Raw genomic sequence first — 27879 nt, 5'->3', positions numbered from 1 at the left:
CGTTTCAGAAAAGGCATTGTAGCAAACCAAAAAAGAAATTTTAAGCGCAGCAGAGTAACCAGCGCACATACCTGTTAGCTCAGGTGAGTTTAAAAGGCTGCTGTTGATAACAAGGGCATTTGCTAAATAGATGGTGTGTGTGCAACAATATACTGAAAGGTCAATTATATTGTGCAGCTTATCTCACCACCTGTAGTTATTTAGGTGAAAGCTCCAAAATGCTTGCCTAATATGTCTGTTTATCCAAAAGGAAGTAAAAAGGGAGAGCTAGAAAGATAGCATTGCATCACATTACATGGCAATGCAATGCACAGTTGCTGAAGTTGAACCAAAATGAGCTTGTAATCTGGCTTCTGCAACTTTGAACATGAAAAATCCAATGAGGAGAAGAAAAGCAAAGCCAAAGAGTCCATCCCAAAATCCGACAAACAAGCAAAATGAACAAAAAACATTGAATTCAATTCTTTCTGATTTTAGAAACTGCATTAAAGAAGGGGTGCACCGGTCCTGGAGATACTGCAATACCAGGTCAATGCGTGGAGTGGACAGAGCAAGCTCTTTTTCCATCTCCCTGTTCTAAAAATCCATTTAATATATGGTCCCCAGATAGGGGACGTATCAGATATTAAACTGATAAGAACAGATACTACACTTGATCTTAGCCAAAAGGCCGAGAAGCGATAACCAGAATTGGTTTCAAACTACGGAGCCACCCAAGGATCCTGAAAAGTCCATTTGTGGAGATGAGCTCCTGGACTCCCGTTAAGAAGACATGTTGTCAACCTCTAGATCCCTTACATGCCTGCACTTTTCGGCTTGCTGCTGCTGCAATCCACGCGTTTTAGATCTGCATAACTCCACCTCTTTAAACACAGCACCTTCAGCCCCTGCTGTTCCCACCCGCCTCAACACCGTTGGAAGGGAGGAGAACCAATTAAGGCGGGGGGTGGGGTGGAACGAGCAGCTGTCTACCCTTAGCAGGAGGGCTCCTGATTACATACCTCTCCTGCTGCTGCTGCTGCTGCTGGCTGTCCAGCAGCAGACTGAAGGTGGCTGCTGCTGTGCACAGGTATATAAAGGCTCAGAGCCTATTATGACACGCGCAGCCAGCGTTCCATTGCCACATTCCATCTACTGCAGGCAGGATACCTGGCTGGCTGAATGTCGCTGAGAAGCTCACAGAGACCGCCATAAGCAACAGTTTAACAGAATGCCACAGACTAATCAACCAAACTTTTTGGGTTGGGTTCTCTTTTATAGTCTGCAGGCATTAAATGAAAGAAGTCAGTGTTCCAGCAGAAGGAGACAACGTTTCAGAAAAGGCATTGTAGCAAACCAAAAAAGAAATTTTAAGCGCAGCAGAGTAACCAGCGCACATACCTGTTAGCTCAGGTGAGTTTAAAAGGCTGCTGTTGATAACAAGGGCATTTGCTAAATAGATGGTGTGTGTGCAACAATATACTGAAAGGTCAATTATATTGTGCAGCTTATCTCACCACCTGTAGTTATTTAGGTGAAAGCTCCAAAATGCTTGCTTAATATGTCTGTTTATCCAAAAGGAAGTAAAAAGGGAGAGCTAGAAAGATAGCATTGCATCACATTACATGGCAATGCAATGCACAGTTGCTGAAGTTGAACCAAAATGAGCTTGTAATCTGGCTTCTGCAACTTTGAACATGAAAAATCCAATGAGGAGAAGAAAAGCAAAGCCAAAGAGTCCATCCCAAAATCCGACAAACAAGCAAAATGAACAAAAAACATTGAATTCAATTCTTTCTGATTTTAGAAACTGCATTAAAGAAGGGGTGCACCGGTCCTGGAGATACTGCAATACCAGGTCAATGCGTGGAGTGGACAGAGCAAGCTCTTTTTCCATCTCCCTGTTCTAAAAATCCATTTAATATATGGTCCCCAGATAGGGGACGTATCAGATATTAAACTGATAAGAACAGATACTACACTTGATCTTAGCCAAAAGGCCGAGAAGCGATAACCAGAATTGGTTTCAAACTACGGAGCCACCCAAGGATCATGAAAAGTCCATTTGTGGAGATGAGCTCCTGGACTCCCGTTAAGAAGACATGTTGTCAACCTCTAGATCCCTTACATGCCTGCACTTTTCGGCTTGCTGCTGCTGCAATCCACGCGTTTTAGATCTGCATAACTCCACCTCTTTAAACACAGCACCTTCACCCCCTGCTGTTCCCACCCGCCTCAACACCGTTGGAAGGGAGGAGAACCAATTAAGGCGGGGGGTGGGGTGGAACGAGCAGCTGTCTACCCTTAGCAGGAGGGCTCCTGATTACATACCTCTCCTGCTGCTGCTGCTGGCTGTCCAGCAGCAGACTGAAGGTGGCTGCTGCTGTGCACAGGTATATAAAGGCTCAGAGCCTATTATGACACGCGCAGCCAGCGTTCCATTGCCACATTCCATCTACTGCAGGCAGGATACCTGGCTGGCTGAATGTCGCTGAGAAGCTCACAGAGACCGCCATAAGCAACAGTTTAACAGAATGCCACAGACTAATCAACCAAACTTTTTGGGTTGGGTTCTCTTTTATAGTCTGCAGGCATTAAATGAAAGAAGTCAGTGTTCCAGCAGAGGGAGACAACGTTTCAGAAAAGGCATTGTAGCAAACCAAAAAAGAAATTTTAAGCGCAGCAGAGTAACCAGCGCACATACCTGTTAGCTCAGGTGAGTTTAAAAGGCTGCTGTTGATAACAAGGGCATTTGCTAAATAGATGGTGTGTGTGCAACAATATACTGAAAGGTCAATTATATTGTGCAGCTTATCTCACCACCTGTAGTTATTTAGGTGAAAGCTCCAAAATGCTTGCCTAATATGTCTGTTTATCCAAAAGGAAGTAAAAAGGGAGAGCTAGAAAGATAGCATTGCATCACATTACATGGCAATGCAATGCACAGTTGCTGAAGTTGAACCAAAATGAGCTTGTAATCTGGCTTCTGCAACTTTGAACATGAAAAATCCAATGAGGAGAAGAAAAGCAAAGCCAAAGAGTCCATCCCAAAATCCGACAAACAAGCAAAATGAACAAAAAACATTGAATTCAATTCTTTCTGATTTTAGAAACTGCATTAAAGAAGGGGTGCACCGGTCCTGGAGATACTGCAATACCAGGTCAATGCGTGGAGTGGACAGAGCAAGCTCTTTTTCCATCTCCCTGTTCTAAAAATCCATTTAATATATGGTCCCCAGATAGGGGACGTATCAGATATTAAACTGATAAGAACAGATACTACACTTGATCTTAGCCAAAAGGCCGAGAAGCGATAACCAGAATTGGTTTCAAACTACGGAGCCACCCAAGGATCATGAAAAGTCCATTTGTGGAGATGAGCTCCTGGACTCCCGTTAAGAAGACATGTTGTCAACCTCTAGATCCCTTACATGCCTGCACTTTTCGGCTTGCTGCTGCTGCAATCCACGCGTTTTAGATCTGCATAACTCCACCTCTTTAAACACAGCACCTTCACCCCCTGCTGTTCCCACCCGCCTCAACACCGTTGGAAGGGAGGAGAACCAATTAAGGCGGGGGGTGGGGTGGAACGAGCAGCTGTCTACCCTTAGCAGGAGGGCTCCTGATTACATACCTCTCCTGCTGCTGCTGCTGGCTGTCCAGCAGCAGACTGAAGGTGGCTGCTGCTGTGCACAGGTATATAAAGGCTCAGAGCCTATTATGACACGCGCAGCCAGCGTTCCATTGCCACATTCCATCTACTGCAGGCAGGATACCTGGCTGGCTGAATGTCGCTGAGAAGCTCACAGAGACCGCCATAAGCAACAGTTTAACAGAATGCCACAGACTAATCAACCAAACTTTTTGGGTTGGGTTCTCTTTTATAGTCTGCAGGCATTAAATGAAAGAAGTCAGTGTTCCAGCAGAGGGAGACAACGTTTCAGAAAAGGCATTGTAGCAAACCAAAAAAGAAATTTTAAGCGCAGCAGAGTAACCAGCGCACATACCTGTTAGCTCAGGTGAGTTTAAAAGGCTGCTGTTGATAACAAGGGCATTTGCTAAATAGATGGTGTGTGTGCAACAATATACTGAAAGGTCAATTATATTGTGCAGCTTATCTCACCACCTGTAGTTATTTAGGTGAAAGCTCCAAAATGCTTGCCTAATATGTCTGTTTATCCAAAAGGAAGTAAAAAGGGAGAGCTAGAAAGATAGCATTGCATCACATTACATGGCAATGCAATGCACAGTTGCTGAAGTTGAACCAAAATGAGCTTGTAATCTGGCTTCTGCAACTTTGAACATGAAAAATCCAATGAGGAGAAGAAAAGCAAAGCCAAAGAGTCCATCCCAAAATCCGACAAACAAGCAAAATGAACAAAAAACATTGAATTCAATTCTTTCTGATTTTAGAAACTGCATTAAAGAAGGGGTGCACCGGTCCTGGAGATACTGCAATACCAGGTCAATGCGTGGAGTGGACAGAGCAAGCTCTTTTTCCATCTCCCTGTTCTAAAAATCCATTTAATATATGGTCCCCAGATAGGGGACGTATCAGATATTAAACTGATAAGAACAGATACTACACTTGATCTTAGCCAAAAGGCCGAGAAGCGATAACCAGAATTGGTTTCAAACTACGGAGCCACCCAAGGATCATGAAAAGTCCATTTGTGGAGATGAGCTCCTGGACTCCCGTTAAGAAGACATGTTGTCAACCTCTAGATCCCTTACATGCCTGCACTTTTCGGCTTGCTGCTGCTGCAATCCACGCGTTTTAGATCTGCATAACTCCACCTCTTTAAACACAGCACCTTCACCCCCTGCTGTTCCCACCCGCCTCAACACCGTTGGAAGGGAGGAGAACCAATTAAGGCGGGGGGTGGGGTGGAACGAGCAGCTGTCTACCCTTAGCAGGAGGGCTCCTGATTACATACCTCTCCTGCTGCTGCTGCTGCTGGCTGTCCAGCAGCAGACTGAAGGTGGCTGCTGCTGTGCACAGGTATATAAAGGCTCAGAGCCTATTATGACACGCGCAGCCAGCGTTCCATTGCCACTTTCCATCTACTGCAGGCAGGATACCTGGCTGGCTGAATGTCGCTGAGAAGCTCACAGAGACCGCCATAAGCAACAGTTTAACAGAATGCCACAGACTAATCAACCAAACTTTTTGGGTTGGGTTCTCTTTTATAGTCTGCAGGCATTAAATGAAAGAAGTCAGTGTTCCAGCAGAGGGAGACAACGTTTCAGAAAAGGCATTGTAGCAAACCAAAAAAGAAATTTTAAGCGCAGCAGAGTAACCAGCGCACATACCTGTTAGCTCAGGTGAGTTTAAAAGGCTGCTGTTGATAACAAGGGCATTTGCTAAATAGATGGTGTGTGTGCAACAATATACTGAAAGGTCAATTATATTGTGCAGCTTATCTCACCACCTGTAGTTATTTAGGTGAAAGCTCCAAAATGCTTGCCTAATATGTCTGTTTATCCAAAAGGAAGTAAAAAGGGAGAGCTAGAAAGATAGCATTGCATCACATTACATGGCAATGCAATGCACAGTTGCTGAAGTTGAACCAAAATGAGCTTGTAATCTGGCTTCTGCAACTTTGAACATGAAAAATCCAATGAGGAGAAGAAAAGCAAAGCCAAAGAGTCCATCCCAAAATCCGACAAACAAGCAAAATGAACAAAAAACATTGAATTCAATTCTTTCTGATTTTAGAAACTGCATTAAAGAAGGGGTGCACCGGTCCTGGAGATACTGCAATACCAGGTCAATGCGTGGAGTGGACAGAGCAAGCTCTTTTTCCATCTCCCTGTTCTAAAAATCCATTTAATATATGGTCCCCAGATAGGGGACGTATCAGATATTAAACTGATAAGAACAGATACTACACTTGATCTTAGCCAAAAGGCCGAGAAGCGATAACCAGAATTGGTTTCAAACTACGGAGCCACCCAAGGATCCTGAAAAGTCCATTTGTGGAGATGAGCTCCTGGACTCCCGTTAAGAAGACATGTTGTCAACCTCTAGATCCCTTACATGCCTGCACTTTTCGGCTTGCTGCTGCTGCAATCCACGCGTTTTAGATCTGCATAACTCCACCTCTTTAAACACAGCACCTTCACCACCTGCTGTTCCCACCCGCCTCAACACCGTTGGAAGGGAGGAGAACCAATTAAGGCGGGGGGTGGGGTGGAACGAGCAGCTGTCTACCCTTAGCAGGAAGGCTCCTGATTACATACCTCTCCTGCTGCTGCTGCTGCTGGCTGTCCAGCAGCAGACTGAAGGTGGCTGCTGCTGTGCACAGGTATATAAAGGCTCAGAGCCTATTATGACACGCGCAGCCAGCGTTCCATTGCCACAATCCATCTACTGCAGGCAGGATACCTGGCTGGCTGAATGTCGCTGAGAAGCTCACAGAGACCGCCATAAGCAACAGTTTAACAGAATGCCACAGACTAATCAACCAAACTTTTTGGGTTGGGTTCTCTTTTATAGTCTGCAGGCATTAAATGAAAGAAGTCAGTGTTCCAGCAGAGGGAGACAACGTTTCAGAAAAGGCATTGTAGCAAACCAAAAAAGAAATTTTAAGCGCAGCAGAGTAACCAGCGCACATACCTGTTAGCTCAGGTGAGTTTAAAAGGCTGCTGTTGATAACAAGGGCATTTGCTAAATAGATGGTGTGTGTGCAACAATATACTGAAAGGTCAATTATATTGTGCAGCTTATCTCACCACCTGTAGTTATTTAGGTGAAAGCTCCAAAATGCTTGCCTAATATGTCTGTTTATCCAAAAGGAAGTAAAAAGGGAGAGCTAGAAAGATAGCATTGCATCACATTACATGGCAATGCAATGCACAGTTGCTGAAGTTGAACCAAAATGAGCTTGTAATCTGGCTTCTGCAACTTTGAACATGAAAAATCCAATGAGGAGAAGAAAAGCAAAGCCAAAGAGTCCATCCCAAAATCCGACAAACAAGCAAAATGAACAAAAAACATTGAATTCAATTCTTTCTGATTTTAGAAACTGCATTAAAGAAGGGGTGCACCGGTCCTGGAGATACTGCAATACCAGGTCAATGCGTGGAGTGGACAGAGCAAGCTCTTTTTCCATCTCCCTGTTCTAAAAATCCATTTAATATATGGTCCCCAGATAGGGGACGTATCAGATATTAAACTGATAAGAACAGATACTACACTTGATCTTAGCCAAAAGGCCGAGAAGCGATAACCAGAATTGGTTTCAAACTACGGAGCCACCCAAGGATCCTGAAAAGTCCATTTGTGGAGATGAGCTCCTGGACTCCCGTTAAGAAGACATGTTGTCAACCTCTAGATCCCTTACATGCCTGCACTTTTCGGCTTGCTGCTGCTGCAATCCACGCGTTTTAGATCTGCATAACTCCACCTCTTTAAACACAGCACCTTCACCCCCTGCTATTCCCACCCACCTCAACACCGTTGGAAGGGAGGAGAACCAATTAAGGCGTTGGGTGGGGTGGAACGAGCAGCTGTCTACCCTTAGCAGGAGGGCTCCTGATTACATACCTCTCCTGCTGCTGCTGCTGGCTGTCCAGCAGCAGACTGAAGGTGGCTGCTGCTGTGCACAGGTATATAAAGGCTCAGAGCCTATTATGACACGCGCAGCCAGCGTTCCATTGCCACATTCCATCTACTGCAGGCAGGATACCTGGCTGGCTGAATGTCGCTGAGAAGCTCACAGAGACCGCCATAAGCAACAGTTTAACAGAATGCCACAGACTAATCAACCAAACTTTTTGGGTTGGGTTCTCTTTTATAGTCTGCAGGCATTAAATGAAAGAAGTCAGTGTTCCAGCAGAAGGAGACAACGTTTCAGAAAAGGCATTGTAGCAAACCAAAAAAGAAATTTTAAGCGCAGCAGAGTAACCAGCGCACATACCTGTTAGCTCAGGTGAGTTTAAAAGGCTGCTGTTGATAACAAGGGCATTTGCTAAATAGATGGTGTGTGTGCAACAATATACTGAAAGGTCAATTATATTGTGCAGCTTATCTCACCACCTGTAGTTATTTAGGTGAAAGCTCCAAAATGCTTGCCTAATATGTCTGTTTATCCAAAAGGAAGTAAAAAGGGAGAGCTAGAAAGATAGCATTGCATCACATTACATGGCAATGCAATGCACAGTTGCTGAAGTTGAACCAAAATGAGCTTGTAATCTGGCTTCTGCAACTTTGAACATGAAAAATCCAATGAGGAGAAGAAAAGCAAAGCCAAAGAGTCCATCCCAAAATCCGACAAACAAGCAAAATGAACAAAAAACATTGAATTCAATTCTTTCTGATTTTAGAAACTGCATTAAAGAAGGGGTGCACCGGTCCTGGAGATACTACAATACCAGGTCAATGCGTGGAGTGGACAGAGCAAGCTCTTTTTCCATCTCCCTGTTCTAAAAATCCATTTAATATATGGTCCCCAGATAGGGGACGTATCAGATATTAAACTGATAAGAACAGATACTACACTTGATCTTAGCCAAAAGGCCGAGAAGCGATAACCAGAATTGGTTTCAAACTACGGAGCCACCCAAGGATCCTGAAAAGTCCATTTGTGGAGATGAGCTCCTGGACTCCCGTTAAGAAGACATGTTGTCAACCTCTAGATCCCTTACATGCCTGCACTTTTCGGCTTGCTGCTGCTGCAATCCACGCGTTTTAGATCTGCATAACTCCACCTCTTTAAACACAGCACCTTCACCCCCTGCTGTTCCCACCCACCTCAACACCGTTGGAAGGGAGGAGAACCAATTAAGGCGTTGGGTGGGGTGGAACGAGCAGCTGTCTACCCTTAGCAGGAGGGCTCCTGATTACATACCTCTCCTGCTGCTGCTGCTGGCTGTCCAGCAGCAGACTGAAGGTGGCTGCTGCTGTGCACAGGTATATAAAGGCTCAGAGCCTATTATGACACGCGCAGCCAGCGTTCCATTGCCACATTCCATCTACTGCAGGCAGGATACCTGGCTGGCTGAATGTCGCTGAGAAGCTCACAGAGACCGCCATAAGCAACAGTTTAACAGAATGCCACAGACTAATCAACCAAACTTTTTGGGTTGGGTTCTCTTTTATAGTCTGCAGGCATTAAATGAAAGAAGTCAGTGTTCCAGCAGAAGGAGACAACGTTTCAGAAAAGGCATTGTAGCAAACCAAAAAAGAAATTTTAAGCGCAGCAGAGTAACCAGCGCACATACCTGTTAGCTCAGGTGAGTTTAAAAGGCTGCTGTTGATAACAAGGGCATTTGCTAAATAGATGGTGTGTGTGCAACAATATACTGAAAGGTCAATTATATTGTGCAGCTTATCTCACCACCTGTAGTTATTTAGGTGAAAGCTCCAAAATGCTTGCCTAATATGTCTGTTTATCCAAAAGGAAGTAAAAAGGGAGAGCTAGAAAGATAGCATTGCATCACATTACATGGCAATGCAATGCACAGTTGCTGAAGTTGAACCAAAATGAGCTTGTAATCTGGCTTCTGCAACTTTGAACATGAAAAATCCAATGAGGAGAAGAAAAGCAAAGCCAAAGAGTCCATCCCAAAATCCGACAAACAAGCAAAATGAACAAAAAACATTGAATTCAATTCTTTCTGATTTTAGAAACTGCATTAAAGAAGGGGTGCACCGGTCCTGGAGATACTGCAATACCAGGTCAATGCGTGGAGTGGACAGAGCAAGCTCTTTTTCCATCTCCCTGTTCTAAAAATCCATTTAATATATGGTCCCCAGATAGGGGACGTATCAGATATTAAACTGATAAGAACAGATACTACACTTGATCTTAGCCAAAAGGCCGAGAAGCGATAACCAGAATTGGTTTCAAACTACGGAGCCACCCAAGGATCCTGAAAAGTCCATTTGTGGAGATGAGCTCCTGGACTCCCGTTAAGAAGACATGTTGTCAACCTCTAGATCCCTTACATGCCTGCACTTTTCGGCTTGCTGCTGCTGCAATCCACGCGTTTTAGATCTGCATAACTCCACCTCTTTAAACACAGCACCTTCACCCCCTGCTGTTCCCACCCGCCTCAACACCGTTGGAAGGGAGGAGAACCAATTAAGGCGGGGGGTGGGGTGGAACGAGCAGCTGTCTACCCTTAGCAGGAGGGCTCCTGATTACATACCTCTCCTGCTGCTGCTGCTGCTGCTGGCTGTCCAGCAGCAGACTGAAGGTGGCTGCTGCTGTGCACAGGTATATAAAGGCTCAGAGCCTATTATGACACGCGCAGCCAGCGTTCCATTGCCACATTCCATCTACTGCAGGCAGGATACCTGGCTGGCTGAATGTCGCTGAGAAGCTCACAGAGACCGCCATAAGCAACAGTTTAACAGAATGCCACAGACTAATCAACCAAACTTTTTGGGTTGGGTTCTCTTTTATAGTCTGCAGGCATTAAATGAAAGAAGTCAGTGTTCCAGCAGAAGGAGACAACGTTTCAGAAAAGGCATTGTAGCAAACCAAAAAAGAAATTTTAAGCGCAGCAGAGTAACCAGCGCACATACCTGTTAGCTCAGGTGAGTTTAAAAGGCTGCTGTTGATAACAAGGGCATTTGCTAAATAGATGGTGTGTGTGCAACAATATACTGAAAGGTCAATTATATTGTGCAGCTTATCTCACCACCTGTAGTTATTTAGGTGAAAGCTCCAAAATGCTTGCCTAATATGTCTGTTTATCCAAAAGGAAGTAAAAAGGGAGAGCTAGAAAGATAGCATTGCATCACATTACATGGCAATGCAATGCACAGTTGCTGAAGTTGAACCAAAATGAGCTTGTAATCTGGCTTCTGCAACTTTGAACATGAAAAATCCAATGAGGAGAAGAAAAGCAAAGCCAAAGAGTCCATCCCAAAATCCGACAAACAAGCAAAATGAACAAAAAACATTGAATTCAATTCTTTCTGATTTTAGAAACTGCATTAAAGAAGGGGTGCACCGGTCCTGGAGATACTGCAATACCAGGTCAATGCGTGGAGTGGACAGAGCAAGCTCTTTTTCCATCTCCCTGTTCTAAAAATCCATTTAATATATGGTCCCCAGATAGGGGACGTATCAGATATTAAACTGATAAGAACAGATACTACACTTGATCTTAGCCAGAAGGCCGAGAAGCGATAACCAGAATTGGTTTCAAACTATGGAGCCACCCAAGGATCCTGAAAAGTCCATTTGTGGAGATGAGCTCCTGGACTCCCGTTAAGAAGACATGTTGTCAACCTCTAGATCCCTTACATGCCTGCACTTTTCGGCTTGCTGCTGCTGCAATCCACGCGTTTTAGATCTGCATAACTCCACCTCTTTAAACACAGCACCTTCACCCCCTGCTGTTCCCACCCGCCTCAACACCGTTGGAAGGGAGGAGAACCAACTAAGGCGGGGGGTGGGGTGGAACGAGCAGCTGTCTACCCTTAGCAGGAGGGCTCCTGATTACATACCTCTCCTGCTGCTGCTGCTGCTGGCTGTCCAGCAGCAGACTGAAGGTGGCTGCTGCTGTGCACAGGTATATAAAGGCTCAGAGCCTATTATGACACGCGCAGCCAGCGTTCCATTGCCACATTCCATCTACTGCAGGCAGGATACCTGGCTGGCTGAATGTCGCTGAGAAGCTCACAGAGACCGCCATAAGCAACAGTTTAACAGAATGCCACAGACTAATCAACCAAACTTTTTGGGTTGGGTTCTCTTTTATAGTCTGCAGGCATTAAATGAAAGAAGTCAGTGTTCCAGCAGAAGGAGACAACGTTTCAGAAAAGGCATTGTAGCAAACCAAAAAAGAAATTTTAAGCGCAGCAGAGTAACCAGCGCACATACCTGTTAGCTCAGGTGAGTTTAAAAGGCTGCTGTTGATAACAAGGGCATTTGCTAAATAGATGGTGTGTGTGCAACAATATACTGAAAGGTCAATTATATTGTGCAGCTTATCTCACCACCTGTAGTTATTTAGGTGAAAGCTCCAAAATGCTTGCCTAATATGTCTGTTTATCCAAAAGGAAGTAAAAAGGGAGAGCTAGAAAGATAGCATTGCATCACATTACATGGCAATGCAATGCACAGTTGCTGAAGTTGAACCAAAATGAGCTTGTAATCTGGCTTCTGCAACTTTGAACATGAAAAATCCAATGAGGAGAAGAAAAGCAAAGCCAAAGAGTCCATCCCAAAATCCGACAAACAAGCAAAATGAACAAAAAACATTGAATTCAATTCTTTCTGATTTTAGAAACTGCATTAAAGAAGGGGTGCACCGGTCCTGGAGATACTGCAATACCAGGTCAATGCGTGGAGTGGACAGAGCAAGCTCTTTTTCCATCTCCCTGTTCTAAAAATCCATTTAATATATGGTCCCCAGATAGGGGACGTATCAGATATTAAACTGATAAGAACAGATTTTTTTTAATTTGGCTATCCCCTCACAGGGATAAAACCAGTTTTATTTAAAAATTACACAGATGTACAGAAATAAAAGCAACATTTTACATCATTACAAATTTTTATACATTGTCTCGAAACATACGAGACTTAAAAACATAAATTATTCAAATAGGATAAAAATTTGCATATATTCAAATTAATAAAATGTTACAAAAATTCAAAATGTGTTCCATACATTGACATCCCATTTTAGGGAGATATTTGGATTATTTTTTTTATCTAATAAAAAATATACATACATTTCACTTAAACAAAAACTAAAAACATCATTTAAAGACAATTCATCATGATTAAAAATTAAAATATTTCGGGCTTTCCAGAGAGCTATTTTGGCGCAATTTATTGTCTTCCATGCCATAATTTTTTGGTCTTCTGTTGGGCATTCCATAAGTCCATAAAGTATTGTGGCGTAGTTAAAGTCTTTGAGGTCTGCCACTTTTTCCATCAGAGGGAGCAATTTTCTCCAGAACGCTTTTGCAAAAGGACAAGTCCATAGTAGATGTTTCACTGATTCCTCCTCTTGACATCCGCTTCTTGGGCAAATGGCAGACCTCACGAGTCCTCTTCTATGTTGGAATGCCCGGCACGGAAGACATTGGTGTGCGCAGCTCCAAGCCAAATCTTTCTGTATATTAAAAAGATATTTTGCATTAATGACTTTCCATATATTCAATATTTGTTCATCATCTTAGCGCTCAATGTTACATAACTCTTCATTTTTACAAAGACTTTTAATTAATTTCTTACTATTTTGTAGATCTCCCGCTTCTTTACCCCCTAAATTAAAATGAATCACTATTTTTTCTAAAATTAAATAATGCGTTGGTAGTTTAAAAGCATATGGAGATGATAAAACCGTTTCAAACCACCCAAACTTTCTCATAAAAAAAACAGTGTTATAACGCATAAAAAAGGACCAATAGTGATTTTTAAAAAGGGCATTAAAACAGAAGCAAAAAAATTTAATTAAAAGGAATCTACTAAAATCTGGAAAGTCTTTCCCACCTTTGAGCTTTGGTTTTGTTACAATTTCTCTTTTTAATTTCTCCATCTTAGAACTCCAGAAAAAAGTAAAACATGCTTTAGTGATCTTTTTTAAAATATTTACAGGGGGAGGGAAAACCAAACTCAAATACAATAAAAGAGGCAAAATGACCATTTTTATAATTAATACTTTACCCTCCATCGTTAATTTTCTCATATTCCACATACATATTTTCGTATTCACTTTCTGAGCTACCGCCTCCCAGTTATTTAGACCATTATTGGATTCACAGAAAGAAATACCTAAAATATTAATAGATTCAGTTATTGGAATAAAAACATCGTGTAAAATCATCTCCCCAATATTTAAAATACTACTCTTATTAAAATTAACCTTAAAACCAGAAGCTGTACAAAAGGATTGGATCTGTTTGAGTGAGTTTTGTAGTGATGGTGCATCTCGGCAAAGGACCGCCACATCGTCCATGTAACCCACCACTTTTGCTTCTGTTCCTTTGCTTCCAGGTAGAGGGATACCACATATTTGTCTATCTCTACGGATTGCACATAAAAGTGGCTCAAGAGCACAAATAAAAAGTAGTGGGGACAGGGGGCACCCCTGTTTTACCCCTGATTTTAAAAAAACATCTTGTGTCTTGAAACCATTTACTAAAATCTTACTTGTGCAGTCCTTATAAAACGCTTTAAGAGATAATAAAAACCTTTCTGGTATGCCCATTTTTTCTAAAACCTTAAAAAGATAAAAATGAGAAATCTGATCAAAAGCTTTTTCGAAGTCAATTGATAAAATTGCCATCTTCCCTTTTCTGTTTTTAATGTCTTCAATACAGTCTTTAACAAGGTTTAGATTGTCCCAGATACTGCGCTCAGGCACACCACATACTTGGTTTGAGTGGATTATTTTTCCTATAATTTTTTTAAGGCGGTTTGCACAAATTTTTGCCATTATTTTATAGTCACAGTTTAGTAGGGTTATAGGTCTCCAGTTTTTTAAGTCTGTCTTATCACCTTTCTTATATAATAATGAGACCTCCCCTTTTTTCCAGGATTTTAATAAAACCTTATCATTAAAAACTTCAGTAAAAACATAAAACAGATCCTCTTTTAAAATATCATAAAATTTTACATAAAACTCTATAGGAATACCGTCTGATCCAGGGACTTTTCCAATTTTAAAACTTTTTATGGTTTGTAAAATTTCTTCTTCTGTTATGTTTTGTGATAAAAATTCTTGGGAGGCGGTATCTAAAACAGATGTTATTTCTTCTAGAGAATTTTGCATTATATTTTCATCTATTGTTTTATCATTAAAAAGATTAAAATAGTAACCATGTACCTTTTCCAAAATTTTTCCCATATTTTTCTCTCCATCTATATCTTCAATTACTGTTTTTTTCTCTCTCATTTTTTTAAAAAAATATCTAGAACATTTTTCGTCTTCCTCCACGTGTTTTATTCTGGAGCGGAAAATGAGCTCTTTCCCTTTTTGTTCTAGTGATTTTGTTATTTCTTCTTTCAGTATTTTAATATCTTTTTCTACTTCTAGACCATTTTCTCTAAGTTTATATAAGGTCTGTAACCGGGTATTTAAATTATTATATAATTCTAGCTTTTCTTTTGCTTTATATATGCTTTTCTTAATAAAAAAATCTTTTATTTTTTTTTTCATTTTATCCCACCAGGCACTTATAGGGACATTTACATCTTTCTTCCTCCTGCAGTTTTTATAAAATTCAATAAAATCCGATAAAATCTTAGAATCATTTAAAAGGGATACATTCATTTTCCAAGTTTTTTTCCCACATTTTTTATTAGCATTAATTTTTACACTAAAAGATAAAAATTTATGATCTGAGAAGATATTATCGTGGGTTTCACATTTATCAGGTAAAATTTGTTCTGAACCGAATATAAAATCTATTCTTGAACTGCAATTTAAATTGCTCCAGGCAAAGCCGGCTTCTACTGAACTAGTCTTGTTGCATTCTTTATAAATATCAACAAGTCTAAAATCACTTAAAATATTACTTAACATACCGGAAGTTTTGTCATAGTTTCTACTTACGGCTGTAGAGCGCCGACTTTCACCCTTTAAAATACAATTAAAATCACCTGCCAAGATAAAAGGTTCAGAGGTATTAATAAATAATGGTAAAATCTCTAACATGTCAGCTCTTTCATTTTTATCTGGGGACCCATAAAAATTTAAAAATTGCCATTTTACACCATTAATAAAAGCTTTAACTAATAACATACGACCTGGTAAAATCTCTTGGATAAAATCAATTTGAACGTTTCCCTTAAAAAGTATAGCTATCCCTGCTGATCCGGTAACATTTGACCCGGACCACACTGATGGGCCACATTTCCAATCCTCTTTGTATTTTTTGTAGGATACTGTGTGCGGGATATTGCATTCCTGTAAAAAGAAGACGGAAGCAGTAAGACAAGTTAAAAAATTAAATAATGTTACTCTTCTGGTTTTTGATTTTAGACCCCTCACATTGAGGGAAATGCCCTTAAGTTCTGCCATTGGAGGAAAGTAAAAAAATTATATAAAACAGAAATACGGAACTTACTTCCTATCCGCTGAACCGGCCAGACCACTTACGCTCGAGCTACTTCCCTCGTCCGAATTTATCGTAAGTAAGGACTCCATGGAGGAGGAACTTGACTCACCAAGACAATGACCCAACGCTACATGTGAGTAGCTTGGGAGACAACTAAGAGGAACAGCACCCTGGGTCTCCATGGGCTGGCCATTCAGATCCTTATCAGGTGGGTCCCCAGGTGGCTCCCCTGCACCCAGGGGAGGCCGACACACAGGGGAAGGTTGTGTACAAGGCAATGTACCCGAGCTCACGGAGCTGGCAAGGCCCGGCTCCCCACCGGGGTCAGCAGGGTCCGGGACCTTTGGGGGACCAACGTCCACATCCCCACCAGGAGATGTGTCCATCTGATCCCCATCAGCCGCTCCATTCGAACCATCTTTCTTCCCTCTTTTCTTTTTATGGGGACCCACCGTAGTCCAGTTAGCCTCAGACTCAGGCCCAGGAAACCCAGTTTTTGCCTCGGGCTCGGTGTCAACCTTCTGCCGGTCTCTTTTGGTTTTACCGATCATGCCCTTTTGTTCCTTTTCTGCCTTTCTTTTAGCCTCCCTGTTGTCTTGGTGCCAACTTTTCCTCACTGCTTGGGAGTTACCCTTCATTACCTCTGAGCTTTCCTCATCACTCGAATCGCCCTCTTTGCTCGCTGAGGCTCCAGGTTGTTGTTCCTCCTCCTGAGGGGTGGTCTGACCTGTTGGTTCATTTTCAGATGTCCTGGCCTTTTCCTTCCGTCTCTGTTCGGCCTCCCAGAACCTATGTGGGCATGAAAAATAAAAATGACCAGGTTTTTGGCAGAAATTACATTTTTTATCATGAGGACATTCTTTGGTGTCATGTTCTGTACTAGCACAGTTTCTACAGGTTGCCTCACAGTCATCCTTAAAATGGCCATATTTTCCACAGTTTCTACAAAAGGGTGGCATACCAGAAAAAAAGAAGTCTCCATTTGAGGAACCTATTTTAAAACGTGCAGGAGGGAGTTTCACACCGCCTGGGAAATTAGGGTCTCTTTCACATGTTACTAGAAATTTCCATTTGGACGTCCATATGTGAAACTCATTAAGTACTTTCCCTATACATTTTACACTTTTAAAGTACATTGAAAGAAAACATGTTAGTTCCACTGAAGTAACGAAAGGAGAAAATACTTTAAGGATTACCATTTTTACCTCATCCAGGACGTGCTCGATAACTTGTATTCCTTTTAGAATAGGATTGTTTTTTGCCTTTCTGGCTCTTACCAGGACATCCTGAAAATGGCCTTCCCCGGTGAAGGTGATGTCATAATCGCCACGCCTCGGATAATCCTGGATAGAGAGAATCTCGTTCTTCTGCACATGAAAGAGCCCTTCAAGCACGTCCTGGACTACGTACCGCAATTTCCTTTCATCACTTCCGCCCTCTGTGAAATGAATACGGATAGTGTTTTTAAGCCTCGCATAGTGAGGCACGAGGTTGGGGTCAACCTCCATGGTAACGCAACAAGAAAAAGCAAATCGCAAACCGCTTGCAATCTGCGCCTTTCAGAGTTCTGTAAACAGAAACACCTGAGAGGCTGGGGGGGATCGCAACCCGTTACCCTGGGACTAAGCCCTCTCCCAATAGCAGCAGGCAGGGGAGCCCACCGAAGTGGGTCACCCTGCAAGGCCGAGGAGAGGGGTACCCGAGTACCTTCTGGACCACAGTCGCCTGTACAAGACACTTGACCGCAGCCAAAAGGCCGAGAAGCGATAACCAGAATTGGTTTCGGCCTTCGTTGCCACCCTCTGATCCTGAAAAGTCCATTTGTGGAGATGGCCACCTGGACTCCCGTTAAGAAGACATGTTGTCAACCTCTAGATCCCTTACATGCCTGCACTTTTCGGCTTGCTGCTGCAGCAATCCACGCGTTTTAGATCTGCATGACTCCAACTATTTTAGCACAGCACCCTCACCCCCTGCTGTTCCCACCCGCCTCAACACCGGTGGAAGGGAGGAGAACCAATTAAGGGGGGGACGAGCAGCTGTCTACCCTTAGCAGGTGTGTTGCTGATTACTTACCTTTCCTGCTGCTGTTGGCTGTCCAGCAGCAGACTGAAGGTGGCTGCTGCCGTGCGCTGGTATATAAAGGCTCAGAGCCTATTATGACACGCGCAGCCAGTGTTCCATTGCCACATTCCATCTACTGCAGGCAGGATACCTGGCTGGTTGAACGGCACTGAGAAGCTCACAGAGACCGCCATAAGCAACAGTTTAAAAGAATGCCACAGACTAATCAACCAAACTTTTTGGGTTGGGTTATTTCTTATAGTCTGCAGGCATTAAATGAAAGAAGTCAGTGTTCCACCAGAGGGAGACAACGTTTCAGAAAAGGCATTGGAGCAAGCCAAAAAAGACATTTTAAGTGCAGCAGAGTAACCAGCACACATACCTGTTAGCTCAGGTGAGTTTAAATGGCTGCTGTTGATAACAAGGGCATTTGCTAAATAGATGGTGTGTGTGCAACAATATACTGAAAGAACAATTATATTTTGCAGCTTATCTCACCACCTGTAATTAGTTAGGTGAAAGCTCCAAAATGCTTGCCTAATATGGCTGTTTATCCAAAAGTAAGGAAAGAGGGAGAGCTAGATAGATAGCATTGCATTACAGTACATGGCTATGCAATGCAGAGTTGCTGAAGTTGAACCAAAATTAGTTTGTCATCTGGCTTCTGCAACTTTTAACATGAAAAAAACAATGAGGAGAAGAAAAGCAAAGCCAAAAAGTCCATCCAAAAATCCGACAAACAAGCAAAAGCAACAAAAAGCATTGAATTCAATTCTTTCTGATTTTAGAAACTGCATTAAAGAATGAGTGCACTGGTCCTGGAAATGCTGCAATACCAGCTCAATGCGTGGAGTGGACAGAGCAAGCTCTTTTACCATCTCCCTGTTCTAAAAATCCATTTAATATATGGTCCCCAGATAGGGGACGTATCAGATATTAAACTGATAAGAACAGATACTACACTTGATCTTAGCCAAAAGGCCGAGAAGCGATAACCAGAATTGGTTTCGGCCTATGGTGCCACCCTCGGATCCTGAAAAGTCCATTTGTGGAGATGGCCACCTGGACTCCCGATAAGAAGACATGTTGTCAACTTCTAGATCCCTTACATGCCTGCACTTTTCGGCTTGCTGCTGCAGCAATCCACGCGTTTTAGATCTGCATGACTCCAACTATTTTAGCACAGCACCCTCACCCCCTGCTGTTCCCACCCGCCTCAACACCGGTGGAAGGGAGGAGAACCAATTAAGGGGGGGACGAGCAGCTGTCTACCCTTAGCAGGAGTATTGCTGATTACTTACCTTTCCTGCTGCTGCTGGCTGTCCAGCAGCAGACTGAAGGTGGCTGCTGCCGTGCGCTGGTATATAAAGGCTCAGAGCCTATTATGACATGCGCAGCCAGTGTTCCATTGCCACATTCCATCTACTGCAGGCAGGATACCTGGCTGGTTGAACGGCACTGAGAAGCTCACAGAGACCGCCATAAGCAACAGTTTAAAAGAATGCCACAGACTAATCAACCAAACTTTTTGGGTTGGGTTATTTTTTATAGTCTGCAGGCGTTAAATGAAAGAAGTCAGTGTTCCACCAGAGGGAGACAACGTTTCAGAAAAGGCATTGGAGCAAGCCAAAAAAGACATTTTAAGTGCAGCAGAGTAACCAGCGCACATACCTGTTAGCTCAGGTGAGTTTAAATGGCTGCTGTTGATAACAAGGGCATTTGCTAAATAGATGGTGTGTGTGCAACAATATACTGAAAGAACAATTATATTGTGCAGCTTATCTCACCACCTGTAATTAGTTAGGTGAAAGCTCCAAAATGCTTGCCTAATATGGCTGTTTATCCAAAAGGAAGTAAAGAGGGAGAGCTAGATAGATAGCATTGCATCACAGTACATGGCTATGCAATGCAGAGTTGCTGAAGTTGAACCAAAATGAGTTTGTCATCTGGCTTCTGCAACTTTTAACATGAAAAATACAATGAGGAGAAGAAAAGCAAAGCCAAAAAGTCCATCCAAAAATCCGACAAACAAGCAAAAGCAACAAAAAGCATTGAATTCAATTCTTTCTGATTTTAGAAACTGCATTAAAGAATGAGTGCACTGGTCCTGGAAATGCTGCAATACCAGGTCAATGCGTGGAGTGGACAGAGCAAGCTCTTTTACCACCTCCCTGTTCTAAAAATCCATTTAATATATGGTCCCCAGATAGGGGACGTATCAGATATTAAACTGATAAGAACAGATACTACACTTGATCTTAGCCAAAAGGCCGAGAAGCGATAACCAGAATTGGTTTCGGCCTACGGTGCCACCCTCGGATCCTGAAAAGTCCATTTGTGGAGATGGCCACCTGGACTCCCGTTAAGAAGACATGTTGTCAACCTCTAGATCCCTTACATGCCTGCACTTTTCGGCTTGCTGCTGCAGCAATCCACGCATTTTAGATCTGCATGACTCCAACTATTTTAGCACAGCACCCTCACCCCCTGCTGTTCCCACCCACCTCAACACCGGTGGAAGGGAGGAGAACCAATTAAGGGGGGGACGAGCAGCTGTCTACCCTTAGCAAGAGTGTTGCTGATTACTTAACTTTCCTGCTGCTGCTGGCTGTCCAGCAGCAGACTGAAGGTGGCTGCTGCCGTGCGCTGGTATATAAAGGCTCAGAGCCTATTATGACACGCGCAGCCAGTGTTCCATTGCCACATTCCATCTACTGCAGGCGGGATACCTGGCTGGTTGAACGGCACTGAGAAGCTCACAGAGACCGCCATAAGCAACAGTTTAAAAGAATGCCACAGACTAATCAACTAAACTTTTTGGGTTGGGTTATTTTTTATAGTCTGCAGGCGTTAAATGAAAGAAGTCAGTGTTCCACCAGAGGGAGACAACGTTTCAGAAAAGGCATTGGAGCAAGCCAAAAAAGACATTTTAAGTGCAGCAGAGTAACCAGCGCACATACCTGTTAGCTCAGGTGAGTTTAAATGGCTGCTGTTGATAACAAGGGCATTTGCTAAATAGATGGTGTGTGTGCAACAATATACTGAAAGAACAATTATATTGTGCAGCTTATCTCACCACCTGTAATTAGTTAGGTGAAAGCTCCAAAATGCTTGCCTAATATGGCTGTTTATCCAAAAGGAAGTAAAGAGGGAGAGCTAGATAGATAGCATTGCACTACAGTACATGGCTATGCAATGCAGAGTTGCTGAAGTTGAACCAAAATGAGTTTGTCATCTGGCTTCTGTAACTTTTAACATGAAAAATACAATGAGGAGAAGAAAAGCAAAGCCAAAAAGTCCATCCAAAAATCCGACAAACAAGCAAAAGCAACAAAAAGCATTGAATTCAATTCTTTCTGATTTTAGAAACTGCATTAAAGAATGAGTGCACTGGTCCTGGAAATGCTGCAATACCAGGTCAATGCGTGGAGTGGACAGAGCAAGCTCTTTTACCATCTCCCTGTTCTAAAAATCCATTTAATATATGGTCCCCAGATAGGGGACGTATCAGATATTAAACTGATAAGAACAGATACTATACTTGATCTTAGCCAAAAGGCCGAGAAGCGATAACCAGAATTGGTTTCGGCCTACGGTGCCACCCTCGGATCCTGAAAAGTCCATTTGTGGAGATGGCCACCTGGACTCCCGATAAGAAGACATGTTGTCAACCTCTAGATCCCTTACATGCCTGCACTTTTCGGCTTGCTGCTGCAGCAATCCACGCGTTTTAGATCTGCATGACTCCAACTATTTTAGCACAGCACCCTCACCCCCTGCTGTTCCCACCCGCCTCAACACCGGTGGAAGGGAGGAGAACCAATTAAGGGGGGGACGAGCAGCTGTCTACCCTTAGCAGGAGTATTGCTGATTACTTACCTTTCCTGCTGCTGCTGGCTGTCCAGCAGCAGACTGAAGGTGGCTGCTGCCGTGCGCTGGTATATAAAGGCTCAGAGCCTATTATGACATGCGCAGCCAGTGTTCCATTGCCACATTCCATCTACTGCAGGCAGGATACCTGGCTGGTTGAACGGCACTGAGAAGCTCACAGAGACCGCCATAAGCAACAGTTTAAAAGAATGCCACAGACTAATCAACCAAACTTTTTGGGTTGGGTTATTTTTTATAGTCTGCAGGCGTTAAATGAAAGAAGTCAGTGTTCCACCAGAGGGAGACAACGTTTCAGAAAAGGCATTGGAGCAAGCCAAAAAAGATATTTTAAGTGCAGCAGAGTAACCAGCGCACATACCTGTTAGCTCAGGTGAGTTTAAATGGCTGCTGTTGATAACAAGGGCATTTGCTAAATAGATGGTGTGTGTGCAACAATATACTGAAAGAACAATTATATTGTGCAGCTTATCTCACCACCTGTAATTAGTTAGGTGAAAGCTCCAAAATGCTTGCCTAATATGGCTGTTTATCCAAAAGGAAGTAAAGAGGGAGAGCTAGATAGATAGCATTGCATTACAGTACATGGCTATGCAATGCAGAGTTGCTGAAGTTGAACCAAAATGAGTTTGTCATCTGGCTTCTGCAACTTTTAACATGAAAAATACAATGAGGAGAAGAAAAGCAAAGCCAAAAAGTCCATCCAAAAATCCGACAAACAAGCAAAAGCAACAAAAAGCATTGAATTCAATTCTTTCTGATTTTAGAAACTGCATTAAAGAATGAGTGCACTGGTCCTGGAAATGCTGCAATACCAGGTCAATGCGTGGAGTGGACAGAGCAAGCTCTTTTACCACCTCCCTGTTCTAAAAATCCATTTAATATATGGTCCCCAGATAGGGGACGTATCAGATATTAAACTGATAAGAACAGATACTACACTTGATCTTAGCCAAAAGGCCGAGAAGCGATAACCAGAATTGGTTTCGGCCTACGGTGCCACCCTCGGATCCTGAAAAGTCCATTTGTGGAGATGGCCACCTGGACTCCCGTTAAGAAGACATGTTGTCAACCTCTAGATCCCTTACATGCCTGCACTTTTCGGCTTGCTGCTGCAGCAATCCACGCGTTTTAGATCTGCATGACTCCAACTATTTTAGCACAGCACCCTCACCCCCTGCTGTTCCCACCTGCCTCAACACCGGTGGAAGGGAGGAGAACCAATTAAGGGGGGGGCGAGCAGCTGTCTACCCTTAGCAGGAGTGTTGCTGATTACTTACCTTTCCTGCTGCTGCTGGCTGTCCAGCAGCAGACTGAAGGTGGCTGCTGCCGTGCGCTGGTATATAAAGGCTCAGAGCCTATTATGACACGCGCAGCCAGTGTTCCATTGCCACATTCCATCTACTGCAGGCAGGATACCTGGCTGGTTGAACGGCACTGAGATGCTCACAAAGACCGCCATAAGCAACAGTTTAAAAGAATGCCACAGACTAATCAACCAAACTTTTTGGGTTGGGTTATCTTTTATAGTCTGCAGGCGTTAAATGAAAGAAGTCAGTGTTCCACCAGAGGGAGACAACTAGAGATGAGCGTTGTTCTACTCGAACTGTTCGCCAATCTCAAATTCGAGCTGTTTTGGGCGGTGTTTGAGCCGTTCGGCGAACACGAACGATTTGAGAAAAATTCGGCTGTTCGAGGTTATGTTCGATAACTGCTCGTGCACCAAAATCATAACTGGATTTTTTCTCAGTAATGATGAAAATTAATGTTAATACGCAGTTTGAGTGTACAGCGGGGTGGGGGGAGGGGCAGGGGATTGATCTCTGCAGTAATAATGAAGATCTCCATTTTTTTTTCTCTTTCCCGCATTTACAGTGGGGAGGTGCAATCTGTCAGCCTATCAGCAGCACACACACGGAGCGAAGTGATTTTTTTCACACAAGCAAGGGCATGTGTCATTGGCAGTGTATGTCACATGTCCTTCATGTCCCTACATCCATCATGGTGGGTATATGCCCCCCCTCCATCCATCCTGGTGGGTATATACCCCCCTCCATACTGGTGGGTATATGCCCCCTCCATCCATCCTGGTGGGTATATGCCCCCCCTCCATCCATCCTGGTGTGTATATGCCCCCTACATCCTGGTGGGTTTATGCCTCCTCCTCCATCCTGGTGGGTTTATGACTCCTCCTCCTCCATCCTTGTGGTTTTATGCCCCCATATATTCAATGCAAAGGAAAAAAAAATCAAAACAATAAACGCTTCTACTCACCTTCCACGTTTCCACGCAGCGCTGTGTCTGTGTTGCCTGAAGATGTCGGCGGTGATAACAGCAGAGAAGCTGAGATCACCGCACGGCGCCGCCGCAGATACTCACTCGGGACGTCCACTCCTAGGCATTTCCTCCCCGGGAGCTCCTGTCATGGCACGCTCTGACTGAGCAGTGCGTGCAACGACAGGGGGAATGTACAGCTTACACTGCAGGCTCCACAAAGATGGCTGCAATCTCCTCCCACGGCTGCGGCCTGAACAGCCAAGGGGGCGTGCCCAGGTCACAGCTAGAGGCAGGAGGAGCGGCCTGTAATGTTAGAGATAGGGTCGGTGACAGACTACTGTCTCTTATGGCCAGGGCTGCCGTAAATGAGGTGTGTAAGAGCGCTTCTTACACCCCCCCCAAATAAAAATGGCAGCCCCTAGTGGCCAATGTAAAAATAAATAAATAAAAAACTAATAAAGTGGTACATTTAATTTTGTATAAAAAATAATTGATTACATAATTATTAATACAAAACATAAAATGGTGGCCCCTTCCTTGTAAGAATAGCACATGGCTCTTTTCACGTCTGGTTATTTCTGTAACAGGTAGAATATGCTCCGTTATAGACCGGGGACAGGTTTACAGCTCTATTTATTGTGGACGATTGATCTGTAAATGAGAACTGAGACCGGTCCGATTTTCATCCGATTTGTAGATAAAGATCATCTATTGAAGTCAACGAGTCTGTCAGAAAAATGGCCAGAACCAACCATGTTGCCTGTACTGCCTGTTTTCCAGGGTCTATAGGCCGGGCAAGCGAGGCTAGGAAACCTTTAGCTTTTTACTGTACATATAAAAAAATATGCCCCACTGAGGAGAGAAACTGCCACACTGACCAAAATCAGATGAAAATGAGAAAAAAAACACTGATTAAAACCTGACATGTGAACGGGGCCTTAGGCCTTAATCAGATGTCAGTGACTTATCGTATATGCAAAAAATGTCTGAAAGTGGTCAGTTTTTATCTTCAGCGTTTCATCAGCTTTTCTTGTATGCAAAATAAATCCATAAATTGAGAAGCTTCTCCTCTGGTAACAGTGTTATCACAGACAGCACATGGATGGCAATGCCAGCTGTCAGCGATGTAATGGACCCATAGATCTGACTGGAGAATTTTCATCAACCACTAGGATAAAAAACGGACACTACGCGGTTTTCAAAAAAAAAATGACATGTGGACGACTCCACAGATTATATTGTGTATGTGATCTATCCGTAACAAATATGGAGAGGACACAAACATGAAAAACAGACGTCTGAATGAGGCCAAAGATATATGTGTACATCCTGATAAGGGAGCGAGAAATATCTATTTCAGATTTGCCAATGAGTCCATGGCAGAAAATTCCAGTTAACCCCTTTATCACCTCAGGTTTTTCCATTTTTGCGCTTTTTCACTTTTTGCTCCCCTTCTTCCCAGAGCCATAACTTTTTTAGTTTTCCCTCAATATGGCCATGTGAGGGCTTGTTTTATTGTGGGATGAGTTATTCTTTTGAACACCACCATTGATTTTACCATATTGTGCACTGGAAAATGGGAAAAATATCCAAGTGCAGTGAAATGGCAAAAAAGTGCAATTCCACAAAAGGTTTTTTTTTTACCATGTTCAGTAAATGCTAACACTGACCTGCCATTATGATTCTCCAGGTCATTACGAGTTCGTAGTTACCAAACATGTGGAGCTTCTACTTTTATTTAAGTGGTGAAATCAAAATTCAAAGCTTGTAAAAAAAAATAATCATTTTTCCGAGACCCGTAGCGTCTCCATTTTTCGTGATCTAGAGCCGGGTCAGGGGTTATTTTTTGCGCACTGAGCTGACATTTTTATTGATACCGTTTTGGTGTAGATATGATGTTATGATCGCCTGTTATTACATTTTAATGCAATGTTGCGGCGACCAAAACAACTTAATTCTGGAGTTTTGTTTTTTTTCTCGTTATACAGTTTACTGATGGAAGTCATTCTTTTTATATATTGATAGATCGGGCGATTCTAAATGCGGCGATACCAAACGTGGATTTTTGATTGTTTTATTTTGAATGGGGCAAAAGGGGGGTGATTTGAACTTTTAAATATTTTTTTTTTACTTTTTACATGCTTCAATAGTCTCCTTAGCAGACTAGAAGCTGTGATCTTCCGATCGCTTGTGTTACACAAATGGCCGCCTGAGGCAGCACATGCGCAATTGAGACCTCAGTAGCCGAGATCTCAGGAGACATTTACTTGGTTTGGCTTTCTACTTCTTTATCTAACTGTATTGCCCTCTATATCATCCATTCTGTATGGACTGCTCTGTACTCATATTGGACATTTATGCATTTAGTAGGGCTTAAGGGGATTATTGTGCTTGTTACCCATCAAATCTGTAGAAGCGCTCACTAATTAGACTTTGTTTAGGGCAATTTTAAAGTATAATATTGATAACGGTCCTGCACAGTGACAAGATTATGTTACAGGATTCTGGACAAATGTACAGTGCCAGTCATTCAAGGGTTAATTCTTTGGAACACTGAGAGAGACTTTCTAGCCAGTGAAACACCAGTAATGAACACCTGTGGTAACTACGGAAACTGTGCTGATGTCATAAACACATACATCTATGATATAAAAGATGATTCCGGAACCACAGGTCATTCAGCCGTATGAAGCGCCGTACTTGATGTGTCTGGAGACCTGGAGCTTCATCACTCCACAACCTGTAAGGGAGGAAGGGGATACGGCCTAGCCAGCCAGATCAGCCATACCGCCTAGCCAGCCAGATCAGCCATACCGCCTAGCCAGCCAGATCAGCCATACCGCCTAGCCAGCCAGATCAAACTAACCCTAGCGATCAATGGGGTGACAGATGTTGCAGCCAGATCTCCCTCACGTCCGGTACTAGTTGCCTTCACCTTTATGTGTACGGCCTGGAGATGTCGCATTAGACTTCTCCATATGGTGCTCGCACAGGGCACCTACTTTGACCTTCTCTATTACTGTCTGTTTTCTGATGATGTAATGTGTAACTTGTGTGACTATGTGATGTCACTGCTATCATATCTATAGTGGATGTATATCATGTCTCACTGTAAATATGATACAATGTACAAATTCTAGTACAATTTGCTGTTACTTGTTGGCACTATCCTTCTAAGCCCGAGGGATGGGCAAGTCCTCCAGCCATGGTTCCCTAGAGGTTTCCTCCACAGGGGGTTTTCCTCTCCTGAGTGCTGACGGATGATTCTTCGTGAGTCGGAGGTTTGCCATTTTCAGTGTCTTTTTCATAGCAATTGGCTGATTCTAAATTTCAGACACTGAATGAAATAATATGATTTGTAATAAAATTTGGTCTATTTAACATTCACTAAAAGTGTTTTGTGCATTTCTTTCACAATCTTGGGTTGGTGGGATTTTCTTGGGAATCAGGATCCAGCATCTATGATCAAGCCATGAAGCCGGATATGGAGTCAGAGCATTGTTAACCCTGTGCTTGAAGACAGAATGGAGCAGAAATGAAAAAGTGTTACTGCACAAGTAGCACAAGTTCACAATCTTCCTTGCATTCAGATTATGGAGTTGGCTGCTGCAGACAAACATACCCACAGCATGATACTG

The 27879-nt window shown here is 43.0% G+C and overlaps 14 non-coding genes across 14 annotated transcripts; all 14 read right to left on the bottom strand.

Annotated features, from left to right (window-relative positions):
- Nucleotides 1–491: 491 nt before the first annotated feature.
- Nucleotides 492–682, bottom strand: LOC141212489 (U2 spliceosomal RNA). The gene has a single exon (XR_012282245.1). It is a non-coding gene; the product is annotated as a U2 spliceosomal RNA (small nuclear RNA).
- Nucleotides 683–1800: 1118 nt separating this feature from the next.
- LOC141212478 (U2 spliceosomal RNA) lies at nucleotides 1801–1991 on the bottom strand. The gene has a single exon (XR_012282234.1). It is a non-coding gene; the product is annotated as a U2 spliceosomal RNA (small nuclear RNA).
- A 1112-nt stretch (nucleotides 1992–3103) lies between these two features.
- Nucleotides 3104–3294, bottom strand: LOC141212466 (U2 spliceosomal RNA). Its single transcript, XR_012282223.1, has one exon. It is a non-coding gene; the product is annotated as a U2 spliceosomal RNA (small nuclear RNA).
- A 1112-nt stretch (nucleotides 3295–4406) lies between these two features.
- Nucleotides 4407–4597, bottom strand: LOC141212454 (U2 spliceosomal RNA). Its single transcript, XR_012282212.1, has one exon. It is a non-coding gene; the product is annotated as a U2 spliceosomal RNA (small nuclear RNA).
- A 1115-nt stretch (nucleotides 4598–5712) lies between these two features.
- On the bottom strand, nucleotides 5713–5903 carry LOC141212443 (U2 spliceosomal RNA). The gene has a single exon (XR_012282201.1). It is a non-coding gene; the product is annotated as a U2 spliceosomal RNA (small nuclear RNA).
- A 1115-nt stretch (nucleotides 5904–7018) lies between these two features.
- LOC141212431 (U2 spliceosomal RNA) lies at nucleotides 7019–7209 on the bottom strand. The gene has a single exon (XR_012282189.1). It is a non-coding gene; the product is annotated as a U2 spliceosomal RNA (small nuclear RNA).
- A 1112-nt stretch (nucleotides 7210–8321) lies between these two features.
- LOC141212462 (U2 spliceosomal RNA) lies at nucleotides 8322–8512 on the bottom strand. Its single transcript, XR_012282219.1, has one exon. It is a non-coding gene; the product is annotated as a U2 spliceosomal RNA (small nuclear RNA).
- A 1112-nt stretch (nucleotides 8513–9624) lies between these two features.
- On the bottom strand, nucleotides 9625–9815 carry LOC141212418 (U2 spliceosomal RNA). Its single transcript, XR_012282178.1, has one exon. It is a non-coding gene; the product is annotated as a U2 spliceosomal RNA (small nuclear RNA).
- Nucleotides 9816–10933: 1118 nt separating this feature from the next.
- On the bottom strand, nucleotides 10934–11124 carry LOC141212463 (U2 spliceosomal RNA). Its single transcript, XR_012282220.1, has one exon. It is a non-coding gene; the product is annotated as a U2 spliceosomal RNA (small nuclear RNA).
- A 1115-nt stretch (nucleotides 11125–12239) lies between these two features.
- Nucleotides 12240–12425, bottom strand: LOC141212495 (U2 spliceosomal RNA). Its single transcript, XR_012282249.1, has one exon. It is a non-coding gene; the product is annotated as a U2 spliceosomal RNA (small nuclear RNA).
- A 6453-nt stretch (nucleotides 12426–18878) lies between these two features.
- Nucleotides 18879–19069, bottom strand: LOC141212479 (U2 spliceosomal RNA). Its single transcript, XR_012282235.1, has one exon. It is a non-coding gene; the product is annotated as a U2 spliceosomal RNA (small nuclear RNA).
- A 1098-nt stretch (nucleotides 19070–20167) lies between these two features.
- Nucleotides 20168–20358, bottom strand: LOC141212467 (U2 spliceosomal RNA). The gene has a single exon (XR_012282224.1). It is a non-coding gene; the product is annotated as a U2 spliceosomal RNA (small nuclear RNA).
- A 1098-nt stretch (nucleotides 20359–21456) lies between these two features.
- LOC141212475 (U2 spliceosomal RNA) lies at nucleotides 21457–21647 on the bottom strand. Its single transcript, XR_012282231.1, has one exon. It is a non-coding gene; the product is annotated as a U2 spliceosomal RNA (small nuclear RNA).
- A 1098-nt stretch (nucleotides 21648–22745) lies between these two features.
- On the bottom strand, nucleotides 22746–22936 carry LOC141212465 (U2 spliceosomal RNA). The gene has a single exon (XR_012282222.1). It is a non-coding gene; the product is annotated as a U2 spliceosomal RNA (small nuclear RNA).
- Between the last annotated feature and the right edge of the window lie 4943 nt (nucleotides 22937–27879).

Source organism: Phyllobates terribilis, unplaced genomic scaffold (assembly GCF_046119375.1).
Source record: "Phyllobates terribilis strain yellow unplaced genomic scaffold, ASM4611937v1 Scaffold_175__1_contigs__length_3988992, whole genome shotgun sequence".
Lineage (NCBI taxonomy): Eukaryota > Metazoa > Chordata > Amphibia > Anura > Dendrobatidae > Phyllobates > Phyllobates terribilis.
Note: the sequence above shows the minus strand (reverse complement) of the source record. Positions and strands in the feature narration are given on the sequence as shown.